Source organism: Plectrocnemia conspersa, unplaced genomic scaffold, assembly GCF_051122295.1.
Source record: "Plectrocnemia conspersa isolate PC_06_02 unplaced genomic scaffold, ASM5112229v1 ptg000006l, whole genome shotgun sequence".
NCBI classification, from domain to species: Eukaryota; Metazoa; Arthropoda; class Insecta; order Trichoptera; family Polycentropodidae; genus Plectrocnemia; species Plectrocnemia conspersa.
In genome coordinates, this window is record NW_028277170.1 from 8,852,405 (window position 1) to 8,880,228 (window position 27,824).

The 27,824-nt window shown below is 29.9% G+C and overlaps 2 protein-coding genes and 1 long non-coding RNA gene across 7 annotated transcripts in view; 1 reads left to right on the forward strand and 2 right to left on the reverse strand.

Moving 5' to 3' along the window:
• Nca (neurocalcin homolog) overlaps nucleotides 1-27,824 on the reverse strand; it is a 174,850-nt gene that overhangs the window by 63,390 nt on the left and 83,636 nt on the right. The window lies entirely within an intron of this gene.
• Nucleotides 1-27,824, reverse strand: part of LOC148234162 (neuronal calcium sensor 2) — a 163,031-nt gene that overhangs the window by 51,653 nt on the left and 83,554 nt on the right. For 4 of the 5 annotated variants that reach the window (XM_088187392.1, XM_088187389.1, XM_088187390.1 and 1 more), the window contains one exon: nucleotides 24,952-24,986. The gene's annotated coding sequence lies outside the window, so the exon portion shown is untranslated. Of the gene's footprint in view, nucleotides 1-5,091; nucleotides 5,264-24,951; nucleotides 24,987-27,824 lie in introns of those variants that run through there. The other variant, XM_088187393.1, reaches the window with a different exon arrangement.
• LOC148234164 (uncharacterized) overlaps nucleotides 1-27,824 on the forward strand; it is an 83,061-nt gene that overhangs the window by 3,542 nt on the left and 51,695 nt on the right. The window lies entirely within an intron of this gene.

Consider the following 27,824-nt stretch of genomic DNA (forward strand, 5'->3'; position numbering starts at 1 on the left):
CCTTTTTCTCTCGTTGGCAAATATGTGCTTAGGTCCGTTAGTAATTTTGTTATAAAGCCTTCGTTATTTAAAATTAATTCCCTTAGCGCAACGACCTAACGGCGCCTGTGACGGCTTTGTTAGGTCTATTACGGCTAATACTATATTCGATACATACTATATAATAAGCACATATAATAAAATAATAACATGATAAGAAGAAACGCTTATCATACGGCATAAAGCTGAGACCCTTCTGGTTTTATGATTCATAGAACAAATATACGAGGGATAATCGGAAAGTAAGGATCAAAGCTAGAAATAATAAGAATGATTTCAACGTAGTTTGCAATACTGCTATTTATTTTTGGATGTACGTAGCAAAGACTATATAGCATTGACGTTAAGTTTACAACCCCATCAAGTAGGTACTATCTGATCCGACTACTATTATATGCGAAATAAAAATTATTACCAACATGTTTCTGTTTATGACAAGTATGTTATATAAGCAGACAAACTGTTGTTTAACAGTAGAAGTCTCATTTGTATATGTATCAACTGATCAAAAAAAATACAATAAACCCACTAAAAAAATATTTTGTAATACAAAAGTTACACCTCGATAATTTTTTACCGATAAAGTTTATCGGTCAATTGGTAAACGTCTATCAAAACAAGTTTTTTTGTACATAAGTTAAGGGGTATATCTTTATAGTCAAATAGACGCCGGAAAAGCTGATAACAGTTTATTTTATAAAAATTAATTTTACATAATACTACATACTATATAGAAAAATATATATCCTCATATCACCCTATGGGGTGTAAATGGCAGGTTTTGAAAATCGGAGTCTCTGATACGTGTCGAGTTGTATTATTGTCGGCTGTTTTGCCTGTGAAACAGCTGGGATTCGCCGTGATGCTCTCTGGACTATTCATTCTCATGTCTGTGATTGCAGTCTCCTGGGTCATCTTTACTGCTGTATTTCTGTGGCATCTCTTCTCTGTGACAAAGTGTCACATATTTTATAATGCTGGTTTGATACAGTTCTGGTAAATTGCAAATAAGGATGTTTGCGAGGCAATTGCATCGTTTTTTCTACACTCCTTAAAAATATGTTTACGCCTTAAGTAGAACAATATAGATGACCACTTCACAATAATATTAAGCGCAGGTTAATTTTTTTTTGTATGGCGCTTATTTTTTCCAAACAAATAGAAGTTTTTTGACGGAACATATTATTGATAAACGTCTCGGTATGTATGTGCTATTAGGTAGTCTTTGCAATATTTCCAATTATTAACGTTATTTGGTCACGAGATTTTTCTTTCGTTGTTGAGAATATACTATATACTGCTTAACTTTCAAGACAGGTAAATTATAACATATTTTTTCAGGTTATTGAAGCCCTTCGCAATTTTTACAAAACATCATGTACTATGCATAGCATCATTGACATAGACTCGTGCCTGGTAACATGTATGTTTTTTTTTTTGTAATATAAAATTTGAAAAAAAGTATTTCGAATTATAAAAAATAACCTTTGAAAGCAACAACTTTACCGTTAAATATTCATTAGAAAATATATCTTTAGCAGTGCCATGCTATGAAAATGAATACAATTTTCAGATATCGCATATGAATAAATCAATTCTTAACTACCGCCTATAAATTTCAGTGTCGACTCGTGCCGACATTTAAACATAGACACACTTTGCACGAACAAAATTGAAATTTTATATTAAAATATAAAAACAAGTGTTTATTACATAATGTATCTCAATCGTAATCTCTTTAGCGATATGTTTTATATACAGAGATTGTTTTATAATAATTGATAGCTCACGCATATCATGGCAAAACAAACATTGAAAATGCGGTCGCATTCGCTTGATCGATTGTGCCGGTAAAATTTTTTCAATATTTTTTATTACACACAAAAACAGTCGCTTTTTAAATTATCGAGCTTTCCATTCTTCCCCAGAGCTTTCATGTTCACAAACTTCGTTTCTCAGCAGATTTTCTTTCATGCGCTACGAACGGATTTGTTATATTATTTTATATTATATTATATTATATTGTATATTATACACACATCATATTTTACATGAATATTCATATTTATTGAAATTTTGATATATTGAAGAAACTCTCTTCTGACGTAGTTTAGAAAGTAAGAAAATCGGCATCGCTTCCGGATAATGGCAAATCGATATCTTGAAATATGCTTATGAAACCATTGCGACTATCGTAATATATTTCGGAATTGGTCTATAAAAAGCTCATAGCCAAATTTATTATATGACGATTGATCTTTGATAGCGTTTAATTAGTGCAAAGCATTTTTATTCATATTTTTGTATAAGCCGAGAAAACGTTCGATACTCATATTGTTTTAATAGCATAATTTATTTATAACTAAGGATCGTGATATACGACTATCCACAATAATACATATATTTTATTTTATTGAAAAAAAAAATGATACAGATAAATATATTTTTCAAATTAATTTGATAATATTAAAATCCAAAAAACATTTTTTTTTGTATTATTATTCTTAAATCTGATTTTACGTTTCGAAAACAATCGTGAAATGCTTATTATTACAGAGTATGGCCCTTTTATAACTATGGTTTTAAACTCGCTGTGAGATTAATGAAAAAACTTTATCCTGTACACATTCATAACGTTTCATTTAAAATATTCATTATTCGCCTAGTAGGCACGCAAATGTTAGCATTCCTTTTGTCTGACTAGTTGCAGAATTTTCGACCAAATATCTGAGCCTGCGGCAGATCTCAGTTTCACCTTTAAATTTATATTAACCATTCCAGGTTTGTACTACCGTAATAATAATCCATCTACGGTTCAAATTTCAAACACGAAATTAAATATGAAAACTAAGTCTACTTTAAAGATCAAAGCTATGCTTATCAATACATTAGGAGTGAGGATTTCTATATAAGAGTGCATTAGTCAAGAAGTAATAAGATATATGCCACTGACATCTACCATAAAACACTTATGTGTGGTTGGATCTCAAAGTGTATTTCTCTACTAATGTACTCGTAGCAATCATAATTTGGTTGAAGGGTTTGAAATGTGGTACCATTCTTTGTGGAGCAAATGTGTAAGTAATGACACAACACTCTAAGATATGAATATAAAAAAGGATCAAGCAATTTTTTTTTAAGGTTGATATAAAAAAATTAGATCCTGTGAAATTGTTAATTCATCAAAATCATATGTATATATGAACAGTGTGCTTTTGATTATTCCAAAATCCCGATGCAAATTATCTGTGCTGTAAATCATTTAAATTTTTTTTTTTGTGTTGAAGTTGCTGATAAATTCTGCACTGAATTTCAAGAATATTTGCAATTAGAAAATTTTCAAATCGATCAAATCTATAATGCAGATGAGACAGGCAGTGCTTTCAAATGAAAACGCTTGCTATTTCAAAGTAAAGTCCACTGCCAGACACAAATCATCTTAAGAACGTATTATAGTCATGTGTTGCAGAAATTAACCCTTTAGCTCTTGCTCTTTAATTGCTCTTGATTATCATAAGCAAAAAGGCGCATGAATAGTAAGAGAGATATTTAAAGATTATTTAAAACCAAATTGGTTCCTACTGTGAAAAGTTGCAACAAAAAGCAGTATTAATAGATAATGCTTATTCTCATCCAAATGAAAGCAACTTGAAAATTTACAATTTTTACTGTTTAATTCAGCCTATGGTCCAACTCTTGCTGAAAAAATTACAACATTGGATGCTATACATGAAATAGACAATCTTGATCAAAAGTAAAGCCAGTAGTAACACTTGCTCGTTCGTGGGCAAAGATTCTTCGTAACGTTTAAATAAATTTACTTAGACTAAGGCAAGTGATACATTAGAACTATGCAGATTATTGTAGTATTTAGGATTTTTTTACTTTTATCTTAGTAAAAAAATGAAAAATGTAAAGTAGCAACAGTTGTTATTGACAATTTTCTCTACAATTTGTGTATAAATACAGTAGCCAGAAATTTCTTTGTAACTTGACGCTTTGTAATCAATTAAAATAGCACGATACGCGTCCATTGTAACAAATCATCAGCCTATTGAAGTTTGTTCTCTTTAACGACCATCCATCGTTAATAATACAAAAATAATGATAATAATATATAATACTTTATTATTATAATCACATACTATAAATTATGTATATTTATTTTAATCAAAATTTCTCAAGAATTTACGAAAAAATCGAGAAGCATGGTACCGCGTTTAAACCTATAATGCAAGACTAAGTACCGCAAATTAGGTTTTAACAGATCAGCAAAAGGGATTACTATCATTTGCCTGATAAGAATAGTGATTACTACCTATATAGTAATTAAATATACACTGCAAGGTAAGCTTTTTCAGTCATTAACAATGAGAAAAGAACGATAGATGAGCAGATAGACTAAAAATGTTTAAGTATTTGGATTATGAATAGTAAACGATAAAATATTCGTAACGTAACGTTACGAATAATCGAATAAACATACATATTTGTATAGTTTTAATTTAAAAAATACAACTTTAAACTATAAATAAATTTTCATTTTAATCAGTCAAATGACTCTGTTAATTTGGACTTTAAGAAACTCTTGCATATTATGTACGACCTTTCTGTCATTAAAAAATAAATTTTAATTAAAAAAATATTTTTATCTTAATTGAATTTATAACAAAAAAAAATTGTAATACTTTGTTGTTAAATTTTCACTGCAAATATTAACGAATAGTTGGTTAATGATCAAATAACGAACAGAAATATGAATTAAAACTTTTAGTTACAACCGTGTAACAGAAATCACAGAATAATACTAAAGACTGAAATTTATATTTTTATATTAAATAAAATCACTAAAAATAAATTAATTAATTAAAAAAGGAAACCATCACACTTATAGAAAAAAATTTCGCTGATCCTGTAGCTCCTCAGAGTATGTGCGTGCACGTCGTTCGCGATGAATAGTTAACGATGTTTTCTCTGGTGTACTGGAGGGGTGATGTGGGAGATATGAGAGGGGTCGCCAGCATAACGCGAAATGTCAAAAGCCGTCGTTACCTGTTAAACAGTCGCTCTTGCTGAGTCAATTCACGGAGCGCGGGCTGAGCGAGCGGCAAGAGACGGTGGCGCTTTCCACGTACAGCGCTGCCGTCGGCTCTTAACGGACAACACAGCGACTAGCAACGAAGGCGAGCGGGCACATGCCGCTCGTACGGGGACGCGGACTCGAGTGAGTCCCGTCGGGTCGCGCCGCTCCGAGCCAGAGCCGGCTAGATCAATATTGGCAGGCGGTAGCTCGCGCCGCCCCCGCCCTGGGACCTGTGGATGCGCCCGCCCTTAGCGCGCCCCCGCCGCCAGCCGGGCGACCCATTTGGAATTGGGCGCCAAAGGCGTCTCGACGTCGCCGCAGCCGATTTCTACCACCCGAGTCCAAATGCGGCCCTGTACTTCTTTGACAATACGACTTAACAAAGACGATTAGAGCTGCACGAAAAAGTGCAGCTCTTCAAAAAAAATCATAACAACAAACTTGCATGTAAACTGTCATTTAATAGTAACTAAGTAAGTATTTATATAAGAAAAAAATGGTTTAAAATCTAAGGGATCTGACAGTTGAAAAACACAACCTTTGCTTCAGCGATTGATTTCAATCCCAGTTTGTCGATAAGACCATTTCCGTTACACGTCTGTCAGTCAAAAGAGTATTTTAAATATGAAATTACATATTCAATCACTTTAACCCTAAACATTTTTTACGGAAAATCGATTACTGATAAAAGTTTGTAGCAGGAAAAATGTTTATTAATAGAAATAATATTAGCAAAAGGTGTTAAAGTTAGTATGCTTTCAAAACCTTTAAAAATATGTGGCGACCACACATATAGGCACGTTTAGAAAGGCGATTGTCTCATTGTTAATGACCGTGACCAAAAACGTTCATTCATTAACGATGAGACAAATATCATGGCACAAGAGGGATTTCATTTAACCGCACAACACGGGTCGTTAAGAGAATTCCTTTTGTGACAAAACAATCAATCATCACAATGCAAACCCTTTCCGAAGAATTTGAAAGTCAGGAGCCAAGCAAAAAATTTTCTTTCGGATACATAACATCCGATTTATCGAATTCTAAGAAGCCACTGCAGCGATTGGCTTGGAGAGATCGATGCACAATCGCGATTGGCCAGCTAGCGTGCATACCCCTAAAGGATATAAGCCCGGACTCCGACGAGACGGCAGACGGTCCGAGATACGAGACGGCTGAGGCACAAGACAAGAGACGCCAGCAAGGCAAACGAACAGAGAGCCAAGATCTACCAGCAGCCATCCGGAGGAACCAGCTCACCGACAGACACTCGCCGCACGCAGCCACATAGCCTTGTGACATAATCACCTGCACACCTTCATCGCGAGAAACGTCACGCCGTAATCGTCCATAGTCAAAATTGTAATTATAACTTAATAAACAATCTAATAGGATTCACCGGAGTCTCATTGGCCGCGAGTTCAACCACCCCTAGGGCTACGCCCCCTAAAAATATATGTGAATATAGTTAAATTGTGATGTGCACAGTAAAAAATTGACTTAATACGATTCAGGTATCGTTTTATTTATTTACTCTATATCTAAATCAAATGTATTAAAAAATAAAAATCCGAATTCACAAATATAACTTGTATAAAATGATATATTATTAAACGTAATAATTCTATCTATACACATCTCGAGTATTCAATTTAGACATGAATGTAAAAATTGTAACAGAATTACTTTTAAAGACAAGGGCTTAAAGTAGGGGACTTGAAATGGAAATGTTTCAAATAATATAAGTGCCGGTTTGGGCGAAAGTAAGAAGAATACATATTTTTTCTATATTATATTTTTTAAAATTGTATACATATATATTATTATTTATATAGATTGTAAATAAAAATTAAAAAAATATTTTTGACAAAAGTTAATGCGAACAATGTGCTCGTATTTTCGTTGCAACCATATAGTCAAAGTTTGTCACTGAATTAAAAAAATTACTTTTTAAGACATCGTTGAAATTGGAATCTGTAATTCGCGTGCGTGTCTTTGATTTTATATGTTTCATTCCGAAGAATGCCTATTAACATATGTATGTACTTCCAAAAACTAAAATTATACTTTGAGAAAAATTCTTTATATTTTTATAACTACTTTCCGGTAATAGCGAATATAAGTTAATTAAGTTCTCATTTTTATATAATAACTTAATTATATCGTTTGCTTGTAAATCTAGTAATTTTAATTGCATATTAACGTCAACATTTTTAACAGCTACGTCGAATGGATTGTAAAAAAATAATATTTATATTAAAATCGATATACCGTTTTTTATATTTTTTTGTAAGATTGCTATTATTCGAAATTTTTCGTTATTTTTATTTGACTGATTAAAATGCATTTTTATCAAAATTGAATTCAAGGGCAAGTTTTTTTTTCATGTTTTTTTAAATAAGAAAAATTTAAATGTTTAGTTATGTCGACTAAAAATGCAAGATCTTAACACAAACTAGATTTAGAAAATTCAGGTACTTGTTTCGATCATAAATATTTAAATTTTACCTCGAAGTTGAATAAAACGTTTAACACTTTTCCGCGACTAAGCCAGCGTACTTCACTGTAATAAAATAAATACATAGCCATATTCGGCATCAATTGATTCAAGAAAGCTTTTAAACTGGCGAAGAGATGATCCAATTTTTTTAAAGGTAATTAATTGAGATTACTATAGTGAATATTACAGAATTTAATTAAATGATTTGTCTACACAATGACTGTTTTGTGTATTTTTTGATTAAATAACGAATAGTTCAAAAACGGGCGAATATATTTGGTATTCGAATAATCGTATTGCTCTCTAGTAGAGTCTCCAATTCGAGTAATCGAGTACTAGATACTCGAGTATTTTGGTCTATTTTTCAAGTGCTTGATAATCGAGTATTTTGAAAATTACTCGATTAATACTCGAAATTTTTTTTTTTTGAAATATTTCAGAAACAAAAATAACTTTATCTCGGTCCGGTAAAGGTTAACGTCTTGCTTTTATTTGGCGTTTATGCCCGAAGTCCCGAGTTAGAGCGGTTACTATCAGGTATAATTTTTTCATAGTTCCATAGTTGCATAGTTAGGTTTTATGACTATGCAGTTGTAGCGTAAAGTGTTGTAAATTGTTTATACTGATCCCTCAGCTTAAAATATAAATCAAAACAATTGTTTGTTTTAAAGGCATTTAAAGTAAAGTCAGTTCTTTGCGAACCGTTTAGCTCTAGAGTGAAAGGGGATGACCCTAATACATCTTCGAAGGATATAGATTTAAATTCTTCGCATTAATCAGAAGGAGTAGAATATTGTGTATTGTTAAGAAAAAAAATCTATTCAAGAAGAATTACAAAATGTTATTTTGTCAATAGTCGAAGGAAATAAGAGAAAAGTAGAGAAGGGAATGAAAGAAGAGAACATAAAAAGAGAGTTTAAAAAATTTTATATCTATAAAAAGTGAACAGATATAAATTAGAAGCCTTATCCAACGCGTTAATGACAATAAGACCAACATTAACAGCAACGGAAAGGGTTTTTTCCATAAAGGGAATAATAAAACCAAAGGTTAGCAGTAATATTAAATTCGAGACACTTTTTGCATTATTGTTTTTAAAAAGTATGTTCGTGAAGTTAAAATAATTGTAAAAATTAACATACTAAGTATTTTATTTATTTATTTATATGTGCACGAATTTGAATAATAGCTATTTTGGTACATTTGGTAAATACTCGAAAGTACTCGAGTACTCGAGTATTTTAAAATTTTAATATTCGATTCTCGAGTAGTTGATGGTTCGAGTAATTGGAGACTTTACTCTCTAGTCAGAAGCTATGGTGCATAGCACGATAGCACATCACATGATCATAAGTCTTTAATAGCAATTTATGAGATAGATGTTTGTAATGAAAAAATATTATTAATTAATTCTTTAATTTTCAAACTCACATTCGAAAACATTTAATAGTAAAAGCCAGCGTACCTCGGTGTGAAAAAGCAAATTTTCTGCTCACTGCAATTTCTTCGCGCATAACGCTGAATAGTCATTCCACATTCAAGCGAATTCACAATTTTTAGCGCATCGTTTGGCACAGATTCCTATTTTCTGTGAAGAGCGCAATGTGTAAAATACAAGGAATTCATTGTCGCTGTCGATGTGTGAAATAATCGTCAAACGCTTTTGTACCACCTATTGGACTGCAACACACTACAAGTGGTACGCATACTATACTTATGAAACAAATAAAAATATACATCAACATGCAAGTACTATTGACTATTTCTATCGATATTTGCTTTAATTACAGTTGCATCAAAAACGATTATTAACAATTGGACACTAAATTAATAGTTATTGTTAAGAAAACGTAATACATTTTCACTCAAAAAAGACATAAAAATAATATATGATAAAACTTTTCTTTACACATGTTATATGTTTAGATATTAGCTATTTGCTTTAAAATAAGAAAGCAATGATTTTAATCATATTAATGACAAATATTTAGAGTTTTGATTGTCTGGGTTTAGTTTTACATTGGTTTTGCTTTAAAATACATATAAAAAGCTCTTAATCTTATAGACTAATAGGATTACATCGTTAAAAAGGATCTGTTTTTAAAGATCACCAATGTAATCGACACTGTCTTTTAAAAACACTTAAAACTATAAAACGAAAAGTAACAATTTTTTCTTTTAAATTGAATAACAATATGAAATACCCTTTTTAGAGCGTTTATTTTATTTGATTTGATTTCCCAGTTCGTTTAAGTAATTTTGATTCTACACTAATAATTATTGAGAATAACAGTGAGAGTACTCTGTCGCTAAGACTAATTTATGCATATTGATGCAAACCAATTTTTTTGTAAAACAATTAGAAGAGAAGAAATCAATGCTTAGTAATAAAATTATTTATTTACCTTGAATCTTTATAAGAAAAAATTTGGGAAATAATATTTACTAAATTTAAAACTATAACCAGTTATCATTAAAATAAAAGTAACAAGAAGAAATGAATAAATTTTGAAAAACAGTATTTTTTGACAATAAATTTGCCATATCAATATCTATGTTTATTCATCGTTCCTTCAGCCATTTACATTAGCATTTTCTAAAATATGAAGTAAATAATCAAATATTATATCATATTTTAGTAAATTCATTTATAATATTTTTTCTTTGTATTTAATGTCCTTGTATTTTTTTTAAATAATTTCGTTTATATAAACACTACACCTTTATAAAAACAAACTTTACAATGAGTCCACTTCCTATACAATTTTAAAAATCATAAAATTCTGGGATTATATTCTCTAATTACACAACAAAGATTAAAAGCTAAGCTTTTAACTGAGATTCATAATCACGTATTTTTAAGTAAAGACAAGTAATCCTACTTATAAAATAACAAGATTAGAAAAAATTACATATTCTATTATGCATTTGAAGGAGACCTAAAGTGTCGTGTATGGTTATTTATCTTCAATAATAAAATCCCTATCATTGTCATTGATATATCTTATTTAATCTGGCATTAACTAAGCTCATGTTTGTATTAACATATACGGAATTTTTGTCTTCGCGTATAAGATACATATATACGTTATTTTTATTCCATTATGACTCATTGTAGTATCCTGTTATGTCATAATTGCCATATTGCAAACATATAGGGGAGCGTATATATAGAGGGGTGAACGAGGAAAAGTGGATAGTAGAGACAGCGATTTTAACAAATAAAGTATTTCTTCCCTACTTCTTGTTCTATATCTAATTTTTTATTAAAATAGGCAACAATGTCTAAAAATAAACGTAATTAGAAAAGCATTTAAAAATAGATATGTTAAATTCTGTTCGCCATTAACACTAAGCTAATTTTTATTTATTATATTAAATATTTATAAGAGCGTCTATGAAAAAGCTTTTATGTAATTAGTTTTTAGAATAAATAATACCCATAGAGTACACACAATCAATTGTAAAATTGGTAATTTATTCGATGTACGAATATTATAGTGTTAAATTTACTACACTGTTGAAATGCATAATTATTAATCTCAATATTACATAAAAAATTGTATTTTATACGTTGATTTTTAAGAACCATTGCAGCTTTAATGTGATGCAAATTATTTATTCATTTACTATCAATCAATTCCACATAACACTCGATTTCGGCTTATTGTCCCGTAACATCTTTGAAATGTAGAGAAAAAAAATTTAATTCTTATAACAAAAAAATAATTGTTAAATTTTGCTAATATCGAATTATAAACACGAAAATTGTTAAAAACCAGTATTATGTAAAGAACAAATAATAAGTTTAATAATGTTTGTCAGATTATTTATATTTTTAAAAAAAATGTTATGCAAAATATGCTATATCGCAAAATGGGAAATCATATACCACTTCATAGTATATAAAGTATATATATTTAGAAATGCTCTTTCTGGATAGGATTCTTGTAGAATGTATACAAACATCGTATACTTTTTAAAGGCTTTTTTTTTGTTGTTTGTCATAGTTTTAAGATATTGTTTACAATGACTTTAAAAGTGATAAAAAATATGTACTTCTTATCCTGCATACTTTTACAAAGATTGTATTACAAGATGACATTATGCTCAACTTCCATTTTTTCTTGTGAGATGTTGTTCATTGCGTATGAATTTAACAAATAAAGAAGAACAACGCAAAGGAAAACTTTCCTGAATCACTTTACTGTTTTTCAAAGAAAATTTACACTAGAGATTATCATGTTTGTTTTGTCAGCGCCGCCTATATTTTTATTATATGTAACGATACAGCCAGGTTTGGGATATAACGGCTTTTGACACAATAATTGCTTTTGTTTTAATCAGATCCCCACAAACTTTTTAGTAGATCTTAAGTAGGTTTTGTAAGCTTGTTACTAACACTTATGCCACATTGTATCAAAATGATTTAGAAAACAAAAATATTTTTTTTTGTATTAATCCCATTTTTTTATTTTAACAGTCGCCATTTTGAAATAATATGGCGGATCAGGGCGGATAATAAACTCGTGTTAATTTACAAGGTGAATCTTATTTAAAGTACAGCAGTTGCCGTGTCTAATATATTTACGAATAAATTTTAACTTCATAGTCACTAATAAATATCGGTCAGACATCGTTCAGACTTACTTGATGTAAGAAGTTTTAGAGGTGCAAAAGCTGACCATATTTTTCATCATATTTCAAACGCCAAAAAGCAATTAATTAAAGATGACATAAATATATGACCAACAACCTAATAATCTTAGACAAAAAGAGTAAGTTTGTGTCAGAATTCAAATCAGAAAAACAATTGGGAAAATGAGCACCACAGAATGGTATGATGAATGCAAGCAAAAATCTGCGACTAATTCTGCGATCACAATATGGTGACCCATCATATGGCAGCCATAACGTGGAAAGGGTTATCATTAATTATTAATTAAAAAGTTTATTATTATTATTTAACAGAACTTTTAAGTAAAAAAATATAATAATTCGTATATTATTATATTATAAATTACCTTTTATTATAATTTTAAAAACTAATTTGTGAAGATTTTATTTTTAAAATACTAGCTATGCTCCAGAATTCAACGGGAAAAATTTAGCCTAACAGCGTTTAGCACATTTTATTAAAACGCTCAGATTGATTTAATTTACAATTTTTTTTTTGTAATTTAGTAAATATATAATTAAGAGTAAAATATATCATTATTCGTACCCTAAAGAATATAGAAAAAATGTGTAACATTTTTACTATACTATTTTTATTAAGCGAGCCATAAAATACAAATTTATATATGCACTAGTAAAATATTTTATGAAAAATGGAAACTCCGCAAAAAGTGATCTTTTTTAACAATCAATATTAAATAGTATACTTCAGAACGCTTTTAACTCTTTACTTCATTTACTTTATCATAAAAATAATGCTATACATTTATTTTAAGCTATATTATATAAACTAATAATGTATATAAATAAATCAACAGTTACTTTTATTTCAATATCCAATCTCTTCTTGTATTCATCATCATGATAATTATTGTAATTAATTGTTTTAAAACATATACGTGTATAATAATTTTAATGTCAATGTATTATAGAAAGAAATATATATTAAAAAGGATGCAATAATGGCTCACGTCGCTTGAAAGGACATGAAAGTGCCGGAAGCTTAAATATGAATAATCACGAGAAGGTTTTATAATATCATTGTATTTCATCTTTATTTATGAGTTTGTATAAAAGTAATTTAGTTATAAGTAAAATGTTATTTACGTTAACTAATCGTATAAGTGCAAAATATTATAGAATATAAAAAATGGTTCGCTGGTATTAAAATTGATTACTATCACATAGATTTAATAAGCTTACTTGTATGTAAAAATATTCGCTAAATTGAAATAATATTTTAAAAAATATTTTTTAAATCAATCAAAACATGTAAAATCAATCAATTTTTCTTAAATATGCAAAAACCTAAACGATCATAGCTTAAAAATCTAAATTAAAATTATTTTATATTAACCGAAATGCAAAATCTACTAAATAAATAATTATAAACGGTAACAGCAACTAGTATACAAGGCCATACAGCTAACTTGTGATCGAAGCAAGGGAAACCAATCGCAGTGAAAATACAAATGTACCAATCTATTAGTATGTTTTTGCTTCAACATATGTCACTTTTTTGTACCGTTAATATGCACTAACTAACTTGATTTTATGTATTATTCATCACAATATTTATCTGTGAGATTATGAAAATTTGAGAAAACAATCGACAACAATCTCTCTGCCAATATTGACATTGTAAATATTGTAAAAATGTGCTTGAACTCTTAAATAGTTACATGTTAGAGGAAAATCGTAAATGAATTTTTAGAATATGTAAATCTTATATTTATTAAATATATTATTATTTTCAACTGAATAATCAACTAATGAATGTTCAAATAAATAATAAAAACTGTATTAATCGCATAAATACATTAGCATCGTCCGGGTAAGAACTAAAAGTTGTGATATTAAAATTAAACCCATTTAGAAATCACTGGAGAATAGTTGATTCAGGACTTGAAGTACATAACCATAGAAAATAACATGATTACATAAAAGGGAATAAGAATATTGTTTTATTTTTGCTTATTTCTATGTCTCCTTTTTTCTAATAGATGATTTTATATTATTGTACAAAATATAAATAACATCTAAAATCAACATTTCATATATATTATTACATATAATATACTTACAGTTTAGGTAAATGCAAAAAAAAATCAATTAATTGTTAATACTTAACTAGAGGAAAATCGTAAATGAATTTTTAGAATATGTAAATCTTATATTTATTTAATATATTAATATTTTCTTTATTCAGTACAAGTAATATTGTTGCACAATAGTTCAAATGAGAGAATTAAAATAGTGAAATATAAAGGAACAGATTTTCTTTGTCACATAATGTCATAGATTTGCTAAACTATGGCATAACATAAATACGTATATTCTTTTATATTACAGTTTTATTTTTAAGCTATTAATTATATAATGTATGATGTTGAACCCTAGCGACCCGAGTAATATGTTAATCATTTTTTTTTCAACCCAAAACACGCAAAATATCAATAATATTCGTTGTTTGGTATTCGGAATGGCCCAGCGGAATGTTTTGTAAGGGGTGTATCGATCGACACGACCCATGATTCGCACCTAATTTATTTTATACACCGCAACCCGGGAAAGAGAGAGAGAGAGAGAGATATAGATAAAGAAAGCGATCTAAAATCCTCTTTACATCTAAATTTTTAATTTTATACCTTATATTTATTTAACGATATTATTATAATATATTGTGCAAACCTAAAACAACAGAACAATCGCCAATTTACTGTGCGTTTATCCCATATTAATGCGCTCGGCGAAAGAGGGACGAGAAAGGTCTATATTTAAATTAGAAACCCAGATGAATTTTTATACCATAATAATAAAAATAATAATAGTATGATTGCAATTCTTCGTTCCGCAGCAACTGAATAATCAACTAATGAATGCATAAATAAATAATAAAAACTGTATTAATCGCATAAATACATTAGCATTGTCCGGGTAAGAACTAAAAAGTTGTGATATTAAAATTAAACCTATTTAAAAATCACTTGAGAATAGTTGATTCAAGACTTGAAGTACATAACCATAGAAAATAACATGGAATGAAACAATGGGCGATTACATAAAAGGGAATAAGAATATTGTTTTAATTTTGCGTATTTTTATATCTCCTTTTTTCTAATAGATGATTTTATATTATTGTACAAAATATAAATAACATCTTAAATCAAAATTTGTTATATATAATATTACATATACTTACAGTTTAGGTAAATGCAAAAAAATCAATTCATTGTTAATACTTAATGAGAATACTGGGGACTTGTTAGGATATTTTTTATTATTGCATTGAACTATCCTCAAATCACAAAGCGTAACATGGTTAAAAGTCGATTAAAGAATATATTCTTAAAGTTTAAAAACTATGGATTGACTTATAATAGTGATGGAGCATTCAAACAATGGCCTCAATGAATTTGGTAAGTTTCTTAATTCCAACGCCATATTTTACTACCACGCTTTAAATAAAGTAAATCATTGAATCTTAATCGATATTTTTTAGATTTTTTTCATAACAATTCAGAGAATCGTCGACCAGTTGCTATTTATGATTTGTAATATTTATAAAATTCACATGTATTGCTGCAATAATTATATCTAAATCAATTACTTTTTAATCTATACAATTATGAATTTCGGTTTCGGTAAATCGTTTACCGTTCAGCATTGTAACGTACATTAATGTACGTACAGACAGTTCTCGAGTTACGACCACCTCGACTTACGACCATTCGGAGTTACGACGAAAAAAAAGTTGTAAAAAAAATTTTTTTTTATGTTATATACATAATTTCAAGACTGGTTCGATAACTGTTTAATTCCAGAAGTAAAGAAGAACTGTGATGAAAACGACATAGCCTTTAAAATTTTATTGATTCTTGACAATGCTCCAGGCCATTATTTAAGAATCACTTTTGCCCAAGCAATTGCAGGAACAGACAAACATCAGAGATTGAGAGAATTTTGGAAAAACTACAACATCTTTCATGCAATAAACAATATCTCAAAAGGATGGTCCAAAGTAACGACGAATTGTATGAACAGCATATGGAACAAACTCTTAAAAAGATATAATGACAATATGTATTTTAATAAAGAAGGGGAAATAGATGAGATAGCAAATATTATTGTAAAATGTGCTCAACAACTTAATTTGGAAGTTGATAATGAAGATGTAATTCATCTTTTGGAAAATGATGTTGAGGAACTCACAAACCAAGATTTGATTGAGATTGAGGAACAACGAGTTGCAGAAAAAAATGTAATGGAGCTAAAAGAATTAGATGAACTCGAAGAACCACCAAAAAAAATTGTGTTAAAAGACATGGCTGCAGCTTTTAGCCAAATCAATGATGCTATTAAAAAATTTGAAAATATGGACAAAGACATTGATAGATCTTCGAGGGTACACGGCCTTATTCAGCAAGCACTTGCGTGTTATTATGAAATTTATAGAGAAAAGAAACAACAAACTGTACAAACAAACCTGAAAGTTTTTTTAAGAAAAACAAGCACTATCACTGCACTCGCTGAAAAATCTCCAAAATTAACAATGAATATCAGTAACACGATGATAAAAATACTCTAGATCAATTCTTACAAATAAATTATTTATGTAGATATTTACTAAAAAGTATTTAGTTAACAACTTGAAGTCAGCAATAAAAGTGGTTTTTGTATTTTGCATGTATGCATTGTTTTTAATTATTTTTTGTATGATTTTCGACTTACGACCTTTTCGAGTTACGACCAAGGTGGTGGAACGGAACCCCGTCGTAACTCGAGAACTGCCTGTATATGTATATTAGAATGAGAGATTTTTTTAAGATCTCGATTTAATTATGTATATTTTTTAATGATGATAAACTTATAAATGTTTATATTAAAACATCAAAAATTATGCTTACTTTATCTAGATATATCGTCACCCTAAGTTTAGCGTTTTAACTTATTGTATGGAATTCGAGTGATGCAATTGTTTTTGGAGATAATTCAAAGAAAATTTGTAAATATATTCACAAGATGTATGGGTCGTATTTTTTAGTGCCATTTTGCTAGGAGTGAAAGAATACAGTACATTTCATTCTCGGTGTAGCACTTTTTAAAGTTTATGAGGGACGGTGTCAATCTATCTATACAGAGTCGCGGTCGCGTCCCTATTTCTCGAGCACTGACGTCAGTGCTTGAGAACGCTCCACTTGCACGAGCCATGCAACTTCTCAACGAGCTTATTAAGCACATAAATAGTTTTAGGGAATAGATATGAGAAGCTAAAAAACATCGTCCACAAGATAACTTTTTTTGGCCCGTAAAAAAAACTTTTTTTTTTCGAACATTTATAAGGTTCTGAATATTTTTTTTATTACTAGTAGTTACGATTATTTTAAACTATTTTTGTAAAAATAAAATATTTTTTTAAGTGGCAATAATAGATTTTTAATTAATTGCCATTAAACTTGGCGCCTCATTTTTTAATAATATCTGTTTTCAACTCTTTTCGATTTTGTGTGACCTGTAAATTGCGTAAGTGGTTAAAACCCCATCTCTATAAAATAATTCCGCATTTGTCATTGACACGGCCATTATCAACACACTGTTAACATATCGTGGCTCTAACTGAACCGTGGTAAACGTCACGCGTATCATAATGGAAACAACATCAATTTTGACTCAATATTATTTCCAAAAATAAATTTAATAAACTACTTATATGATGTTACTCTAAGCATAAATATAATGCTATTAAAAGTAACGTTACTGGATTTATCCTATTTTGGTAAAATAAAGTAGATAATTATTTAGATAACAACCGTGGTGTCATGGTAACGACCAACTCCATAAAGTGATCAAACGCCGAGCTCTGAATGATTAATTTGCTTGAGTTCGATATAGCTTTTCTAATACACGCCTACAAATCTACATACAATTATTATGTATCTTCATAATATTATTATATACATACATACATAATACATAGACTATCAATTAGTTTGTACTTTAATTTTATAATATCCTTTAAATGTGAAAAAGTGAGTACACATTCGAAAAGTATTGATATATTACGATATTGCCAATATAACACAAATGCCAAATGTAATAGAATGTGTCGGTTGAGTGGGTCACGCGCAAAAAATTTCAGCGATATCAGTAAAATTGAGAAACGTACTTATTGCGTCGTTATAATATATAGGCGTATCACTAAAAGAGACGTTGACATATCGACTACTAAAATATTATTACTTGAAGACAAATGTTCGGTTAATTATACCTAATTCCTATACATATTTAGTTAAATGTCCAAACATACATATGTATATAGTTTGCAATTCTCCACAGATTTTCGCGGTCTAAATTTAGCAGTAGACTTTTAGATAATTTTCGTTTTAAAATAAATCCAGTGTGCCCATTATTATGCATCTCGCTTATGTTTGGAAACTTAATTTGCAAAATTAAATAAAAACTTATGCAGACAAGATGCAAATATTTTTTTTATGCACAGTTCAGATTTTTTATATTAATATTGTAAATTTTGATTTAAAAAAATTAACTGCTTTTTTAATATATTATTAAGTGGTTATATAAATAACCTTATTTTATACAACAAATATTCAATCATTTTACTTTATTGTAAAATTATTATTATTTTATCTAATAAACATAATCCTATTAACAATTTCACTTCAAAAATCCACTTTATTAAGAGGATGTTGTTGTTCGAACATTATGGAGCAAGTGAAAATGTAATAAAATATGTTTACACTTATATTTTCATAAATACAAGATTCAAGACATGATGAACATTTCTGTTGCGATATTGTACTAAGTGTTCTTGTAAGTAATATAATAAAATAAAATTAAACATCATTTAATCCTTGCCGAGGACTTCAACTGAAATACCGATAATGTATTTTATTCTCTACCGTTGAATCTCGTAAAAGTTATTGTAATAAAATAGAAAAGAAGAATTTCGATAAGAGAACATGCAGTCACAATGGAAATGAGAAAAAGACGTCCGTGGTAAATCAGGTCGCACCTTCCACTGAAAGTTTTACCATCAAAATCGTACGTACGAAGCAGGCTTTTGGAACGTGTATTTTACGTTCGTACACTGGAGAAATGTGTACATTTTGCGAAAGATTCCTTTTAGACACCGTCGCTTCACCAGTCTGTGTACACAATATCTCATATGGTGAAATAAAAGGATTTTTTCAGAAGCGAGATCTTTTTCAGGGCGCTATTGTATGGGGTTGAGGCATTGAGTGCATTACTACTTGTTGGGGAAAAGACCTTACAGCGAAAACTCGTGTACCTTGAAATTTCACACTGCGTGCCAATCTCGCCCTTTTTCACACAATGTTTGAAAACACCATGAATGAATATTAAAGCTAAATAAACAACGTAACTAGAGATCGTCTATGAAAATAAAAATACAGAACATATTATTACAAGATATATTAATAGTTAAATATCGACAATAATTCAGAATATATAATTGTTAAATAACATGAATATAATTTATATTATTATAATAACATAAAAACACACAGAAACGGATAACTATTATATTTAAATATTTAACAGCTTATTCAAAAATATATATGATGTAAGAAACCAACAAAGATAAACCATTATGTACTGGTAGCAGCAATGGATACAAATCTTACTTAAAATATCCATCAGCTGTCCGAGAAACTAAGTCATTTTGATCCAATAGTACATAGACACATAAAAAAGATTTTAAATATTTGAAAAGAGGTTATATTTAACCACAGGAATTGAGAGAAGAAAACAAGTCAGCGCATATCTGCACTCTCTAAGTTTTTAGATCTTGAAGCTGGTCTGTTGTTTTAAATCAACAAAAGTACGACAACATCATCGTAAAATACAATAGTAATCTAAAAGTAGCGAAACCTACCTCCAAACCCGGGCTTAGTGCCTGAACTACACTCTCTGGAGGTTGGTCAAGGTTGGCCAAGGACGGAAAATATAGTGGGTTACTTCGGTCGAGTTCGGTTCTGCCCGCTCTAAAATCTCTCGGAAGTTGTCCGAGGTTACCGAGAACGGGAGGTAAAGTGGGGGTAATTCAGTCGACTTGGCCAGCTTCGAGCGCTTTCGAACATTGTCGGCAAACGGACTGAAGTCGGAGCAGCTTTCGCTTTCTCGCGTGTTAAGTGACGAGAGTGAGAGAGATAATGATATGGTTTTTCGCAAACTGAGATAGAATGAGTATCTTGGTTCAATTTCAGTATGCGTCATGGTCAACACGCATGACGAACGCTGCATCGTGGTCACGTGGTCAAGTTATAATATTACATGCTTATCGGAAAATTCAACAGACTCTTACTGATATCTTTGAATATTTTAGGGCACCAAAAGGGATTAATTATATTTTTTATAGTATATTTATCTAACAGACATTGTTTAATATTTTTTTTTTATAATAAATTAAATAATTAAAAAATAATTAGTGGTACTTGATTTTGTTAAAAAAAATCGTTTCGAATATTCTTATGTATTTTTCTAGATCGGTTTATATAAATGTCACAATAACGAATTCTAGGATAGTCACAGATGTGGTGTTCGTATTCTGAAGTATCATTTTTATGCCTTATGGCATTTTGCAAAAGCCGACAAAGATTTTGCGTAAATTGAATATTTACGACCGAAAATTTTTCACTGATATTGTATTGGTGAGTGCCCATACAAACTTTTATAATTATCAGTAGCGTAATTTTAATAATATGACAAATAAAAAATTGCGATTATTTGGCACATTTTTCGGTCGCGCGCAAATATGCCAGTTGTATGTGACAGCAGCCGCCATGCGGACGTCATTCACGGCCGCCGTTCGGACGGCATATGAAATTTGTGGCAGTGTGGCCGCTACTCGGAAGCCGGTGACCTCGGCCGATTTCAGTTGAACTTCGGTTTGGACAACTTCCAGAAAGTGTAGTGCAAGCATAAGAAAAGTTAATTCGTGTGCACGATTAACTTATAAACGGATTGTGCACCACGAAACTCTAAAACCTTGCCAAATTATTATATCAAGCTTCTATTGTGATTAGATAAAACATTACGAATAACTAAAAAATGTCTCGATAATGTGCATCCCCATATGGCAAAATTAACTTTCCATATCATCAATGAGCTTGGCTAGAAAGTTTTATTGTATCCAACTTCTTCAGACCATGCATTTTCCGGCTAACATTTATTTTGATCCATTCAACACTTCTTAGATTTAAAAAATAAAATGCAGACGATTTGAAATCGATGTGGTTATCGGAATATTTTGAATCAGTCTTCAACATTTTATACTACTGAAATTAAAAAATAGATCGAACGGTGGGGGTCGGTTATATCTTAAGAAGGGATATATATTCTAAATCATTCAAATAAAAATATACATATGCAAATGATTTTTATTTCAGGATTACCTAATACAATTAGAAAAAAAGTCTCTATTATTACATACAGTTTTTAGTATAATTTTTTTAATGAATATTTTAAAATATATCTACCAAATGTTAAAGAATCAAAGCATATTAAAAATATCAAGTTAAGTATCTAATCAAATATCAACTAAACAATTATCTAGAATTGAAATGTCATCGGCGCAAAATATGAATCGTCAGCGTAAAATATAAAAAGGGATTACATACAAAAAAAAATATATTGGTGTGATAAGTAGGTGTTGTGTATTTGAAACAGGTCTAATCAAGCATTAAACTCTAAGATTTAAATTTACGTTGTATTCAATCTGATATATTCGCGCTACACATAAGAAAAAAAAATCGTTAAGGAAACCGGCATTACTTATTGTTAGATTGTGTATAAAAAAATTACGCTTTGAAAATACTTTTACGATATTACTCACAATATTGACTAAATGGAATATATTTACCTATTTACAAAGCCAACCTCAACGAAAGTGGTAAATAAGTAAATTCGCCGAATCATCCGACCATCATTTTTCTTTCTCAAATCTCTCGAGTAAATAAATAAATTGAATTCCGCCAAAGGTAAGTGCGAAAAAACACCGAAACGCGCAAAGAATCTATAAATAATTTTGGGGAAATGCTTTTCACAGTAGTAACGTTTAAATGAAGATAATAGATATTTATTATTATTTAATTTGTTACATTTGCTTATACATTAATCAATACTATCGTGAAAAACAAAACGTGATTATTTTTTAAGCGTGTATCAATTGTTGCGCCATAGGATATTGTTAACTCAAAGATCTACAACGTGCTAAACTTATCTTAAAAATTGATACGCCGCAATGTCTTTATAAAATTAGTTAATAACAACAAATAATATCAAAATGAAAATTCTTAGATATTTATATTTGTACATTAAACCTAACTTAACGGTTCAGCTTTTTTTTGTGCCACAATACTTTATTCATATAATCTGTATTTTTTATATTTTTTTAATTAAAAAAATCAATACGATTGTAGGGAACATAATTTTTCATTGAAAACCTTGAAAAAGTAAAAAGCTATCAGCAGAAACTTCACTTGTTGAACCTTACCTATCTCGCTAATTACTACTCTTTTTGAGCAGAAATTAAAGTGAGTTATCTCAAAGAAGAGAATAAGAATCACATTTAATAATATCTTTTTTTATCCAATTATTTTTAACGAAAAGGATAATAATCAGTTTTGTTATATTATATAATTATTTAATTAAAAATAAATTTAAGTAATTACATGAAAAGAATTATAAAAAGTCAAAGATATAAACCATTTTAGATACAACGATACAATACAATTATGTAAAATTATATGTCAATCTTTTTAGCAGAGAGTGTTAATTGAAATATGTAGTTTTCATCAGGGATTGTAAAATATTTCAATTTTATGTCGAAATATAATAGATTACCATTTAGCATCAAAAATGTCATTTTTTAACATATTTTAGAGAAAAAACACTACTTAAATTTGTTATAAAATTGTTAACAATGTGCTTAATTGCACAGCAGTGGTAACCGATCTGATTGTCCTATTCTAAGAGAACTACATATTCCATCAGCATTTAAGAAACATATGCAATAAAATTTCAAAGATGGGATTTATCTTGCGATACGAGCTCGATATCACTACGTACCTCGTATAATTACCTATTGCAAAAAACCCATATATATGCTTTACTGGTTTAGTTGCTAATTTATGCAACTGACTTACTTATGAATTTGAATTTGGGGAATATATTTTCACTGACCAAAATTATTAGCGACGATTGGTGCAGTGGTACATACTAAAAATGGAATTCGAAAGCGAAATGTGGTGCAAGTCTGAGAAAGCAAGGTCACGCGAGGTTAAATGTACGTGCGGCCTAATTTAACAAATATGCCGAAATTCTAAATCCAAGACACGCTCCCACGTTTAGAAGTTTGACCTCGTCCCACTTGTGTCCATAATGTGTATAGTGAATGGGGAATGAAGATTAAAATTCAATCTGCCCGCTTTCCTTCAAAATATATAAATGCAGATGCATTTAACTGTATTTAAAATGAATATTTTTAATGTAAATTTATATCTATTAAATGTATGTATCACTATATAGCAAAAATATTTTAATTATTTTTGAAATGTATTTAATTGCATTTTTTAAATAATATATCATACGGTAACGTGTTTATGATCTCATCTAAACTCTCTAAATTTGCGGATACGCTGCAGTTTCCTGATAATAACCGTAATTGCAGTGCAGGTAGAAACAAAAACAACACACAATCGTAGTTTTGTGCGACGTAAACGATTTTATTTTTGTAACTGGGCTCTAGTACACGCGAATTAATGTGTATAAAAATTAGATGGCATGACGTTCACTGCTTTAGTGAATATAAGCACTTTCTCTTTTTTGTATCTTAGCAATTATTTTTTTTGTACATTTTAAGTTTGAATATGAGTCACACAGCTAATTTATTAAATGCATATTTAATACAAAAATATTTTTTGTTATTTAAATACAATTCTAGTAATACTTAGTTTCAATTATTCGCAATCAACGTAAAGATGAATTGTCTGCTATAATATTTCATAATGCTACCTATAACTGATTTGTAGCAATTACTGTTATTTTTATCAATACAAACAAGCTACATAAAATTACGTCGTCGGAACCAGATATATATATATATAAATTTATTTTGTATATTTCACTCATTCATTATTAAAATTTTAATTATATAAATATATTTCATCCATTAATTATTTAAAATCATCGAGATGTAATTCTCACTTTGAGTAGGAGTAATTCAGAAATTCACTAAGGTAGACCCTTTTCTCAAAAGCTGACAACTCGCGGTAATCAATGAGCTTAAGATCAAAGCTATATCGAATTTTTAAGATAAATATAATTAATTGAGAACTTGAAGCTTTGCTTCAATTAGATAATCTTCGATATTAAATATAATAGCATAATGAGATACAATATTGCAGTTCCCGAATCTCTTGGGACTAAACATACAATGTTTCCTTGTAAATATGCCAGAAACGAAAAAATAATATAAAATATAAAACCCAAGCGTATCGTAAATATAAACACGCCCACATGCAAGCGCCCCAAAATAAAACTACTCGCTTTTAATTAGTTTCACATGGGGATCAATAACATTTTTCTTCTAATTAACACAACATTAATTTACCTTAAAGTTGACTGCTAGCTGTACTGCAAGAACGCCTGTGAAAATAAAAACATAAAATTATTCTTATGCTAATTTATGCACACATATAAATGACGAATAATTAACACTTAAATTTAAATAAATTTCGTTAAATTTATCACAAAGTATATTTATATATATATATATATATATATATATATATATATATATATATATATATATATATATATATATATATATATATATATATATATATATATATATATATGCTTAGAGTCTAATCAGGGCTCAACAATAAAGTGCAAGTTTTACGCATTATTCAAAATTAATAGTCAACTAATGATTTAGTTGAGTTTAATTACCAAAAAAGCATTATTATTTAGAGCCTACAACCATTTAAAATAAAATATTTTTACGCACATAATAAAATCATTCCATTCACTAAAAGCAACGCTTAAAGGTGGCAAAAAACAATCAACTATAGATATTTAAAAGTAATGTGATTTATATAAATACTCATAATATTATACTTGTTATATTTAATTTTCATAATATTTAATCTGCTCAGTCGCTTCCTTCTTCATGTTCTTGGTCTTCCGTACTGACCCTCAGAGAAACTGAGCACTCAGATCTTAAATACGGTTTTAATAAATTAAAGACAGGGCGTTCTTCTGGACCTCATTTTATTCCCGATTTTATTTTGAAGGGTTGCGAAGTAAGTCTCGCTGCTCCTCTAAAATGTATTTATGATCTGATTCTCAAAACATCATCATTTCCTGATCTATGGAAATGCACAAAAGTCACCCCTATTCATAAAAAGGGTGACAAATTATATATAAAGAATTATAGACCAGTAGCAGTGTTGTCAGCTCCTGCTAAATTATTTGAAATAATGATTCATAAATATCTTTACAATCACATTCAGCAAGTTTTATTAGACCAACAGCACGGGTTTCGTCCTGCCCGTTCCACTGTTACTAATCTTCTGTCGTTCACCAAAACGGTGACAACTTCTCTCGATGCCGGAATTCAAGTAGACGTCGTGTATACAGATTTTGAGAAAGCCTTTGACAAAGTTTGTCATACGTTATTATTAAAAAAATTGTCGAGCCTCGGTTGCTCAGATAATTTAACTCGGTTATTTTCGAGTTATTTAAGCAATCGTTGACAGTTTGTAACCTATGGTGGCCGATTTTCAAAGGAATACTTTACCCCTTCGGGGATTCCTCAAGGATCCAATCTGGGACCTCTGCTTTTTGTGTTATTTATTAATGACATAAATACAGCAATTAAAAATTCAAGTTTTCTTCTGTACGCAGATGATTTAAAATTATATAAATGCATTCGATCTGTTGCGGACTCCTTCTCTCTACAAAGTGATTTAGACTCTCTGTGGAGATGGGCTTCCGTTAACCGTCTGCCCTTTAGTGTCGGAAAGTGCCATACTGTGTCATTTTCTCGATCCCGTTCGCCATCAGCTTATTTCTACCATCTCGGTGGTAACATTTTGACTAGAGAAACTTCCATTAAAGATCTCGGAATCACTTTCGAGAGCAAATGGAGGTTCTCTCTACACATACACGACGTCTGTGATAAATCTTCCAAGATGCTCGGCTTTGTTATGAGGAATGCCTTTCACTTTGACGATCCGTCAGTTATTCGCATCCTCTATGACACCTTAGTTCGTAGCATTCTTGAATCGGGATCTATAATTTGGAATCCCCGAATAGCCAAATATTCCCTTTTAGTGGAAAAAATTCAAAAAAGGTATTTAAGATACCTTTACAAAAGGACATTTGGTTATTATCCGTACTTTCTTTTAGGGGCGTTGGGATATGATTCGCTGAATTCTCGCAGAAAGCTGTATGTCGCTAAGCATTTTTTCAAACTACTAAAAGGTGCTGTAGACAATCCAGCTATTCTCGAGGAATTCCAGTTTTGGGTTCCGGAACATTTTCGAGAATCACGATCGAGACCTCTTTTGATGGCAGTTAGGGCTAGGACATCCGCACTTGCCGACTCGCCTATGGCTGTGGCCATACGGCTCCTTAATACGCTTGCATTACATATTGACCTGTTTAATGTTAGCTACAAGGAGCTGATCCAGTTTGTCTCATTTAATTTTGATATTTTATAATTTTTTTGTTATGTTTATTATTTTTAAGTATTGTTCTATTTATGTATATATACGTTTTTTTTTTGTTTTATAAATTTAAAATTTGTTTTCGACCATCGTGGCGCATTGGGGTAACCTGTTAGGCCACGATGGTCTTAATTTAATCTAAAAAATAAAAAAATAAAAAAATATAGCAATATTATAATTGAATTAATAGTATGTACCATGGATAATAAATTTACCATTAATAACTTCACTAATGCTTGCAACTACTCCGTAAATTCATTGTGGCATTACAGAATTGCATTCCAAATGCAAATGTGACATAGCCGCAACAAGGTACATCAGAATTCAACAAAATGTAATAAAGTTATAAAAAGCGGTAGCTGAGAGTGGGGAAAAGTCGAGTTTGTTCACGGCAAACAGTGATTAGTTAAAACTGTAGAAGCCTTAACTGCGACTCGTTAAACTTTTAAAGATTTCCCATTTTCAACTGCCAGTTTATCTTTTTCGTTTTTTCTTTGTTTCTGACGAGAACAGAAACTTTTTTCATGCAGCATATATAGAACATACACATATATATGTATATATGTACACCTTAACGAATAAATCTTTGCTAAAACCAGCATAAAAAAGTACGTCTTATCAGTGTTTAAATTTCAATATTAAGCGCACCGAACTAAACGTAACAGTCCTTAATTTGATTTTTTTTATTAAATACATATTATAAAGTTTTTTTTATTTGTGAATGTTTGAGTTTGTAATGGAAAATAACACG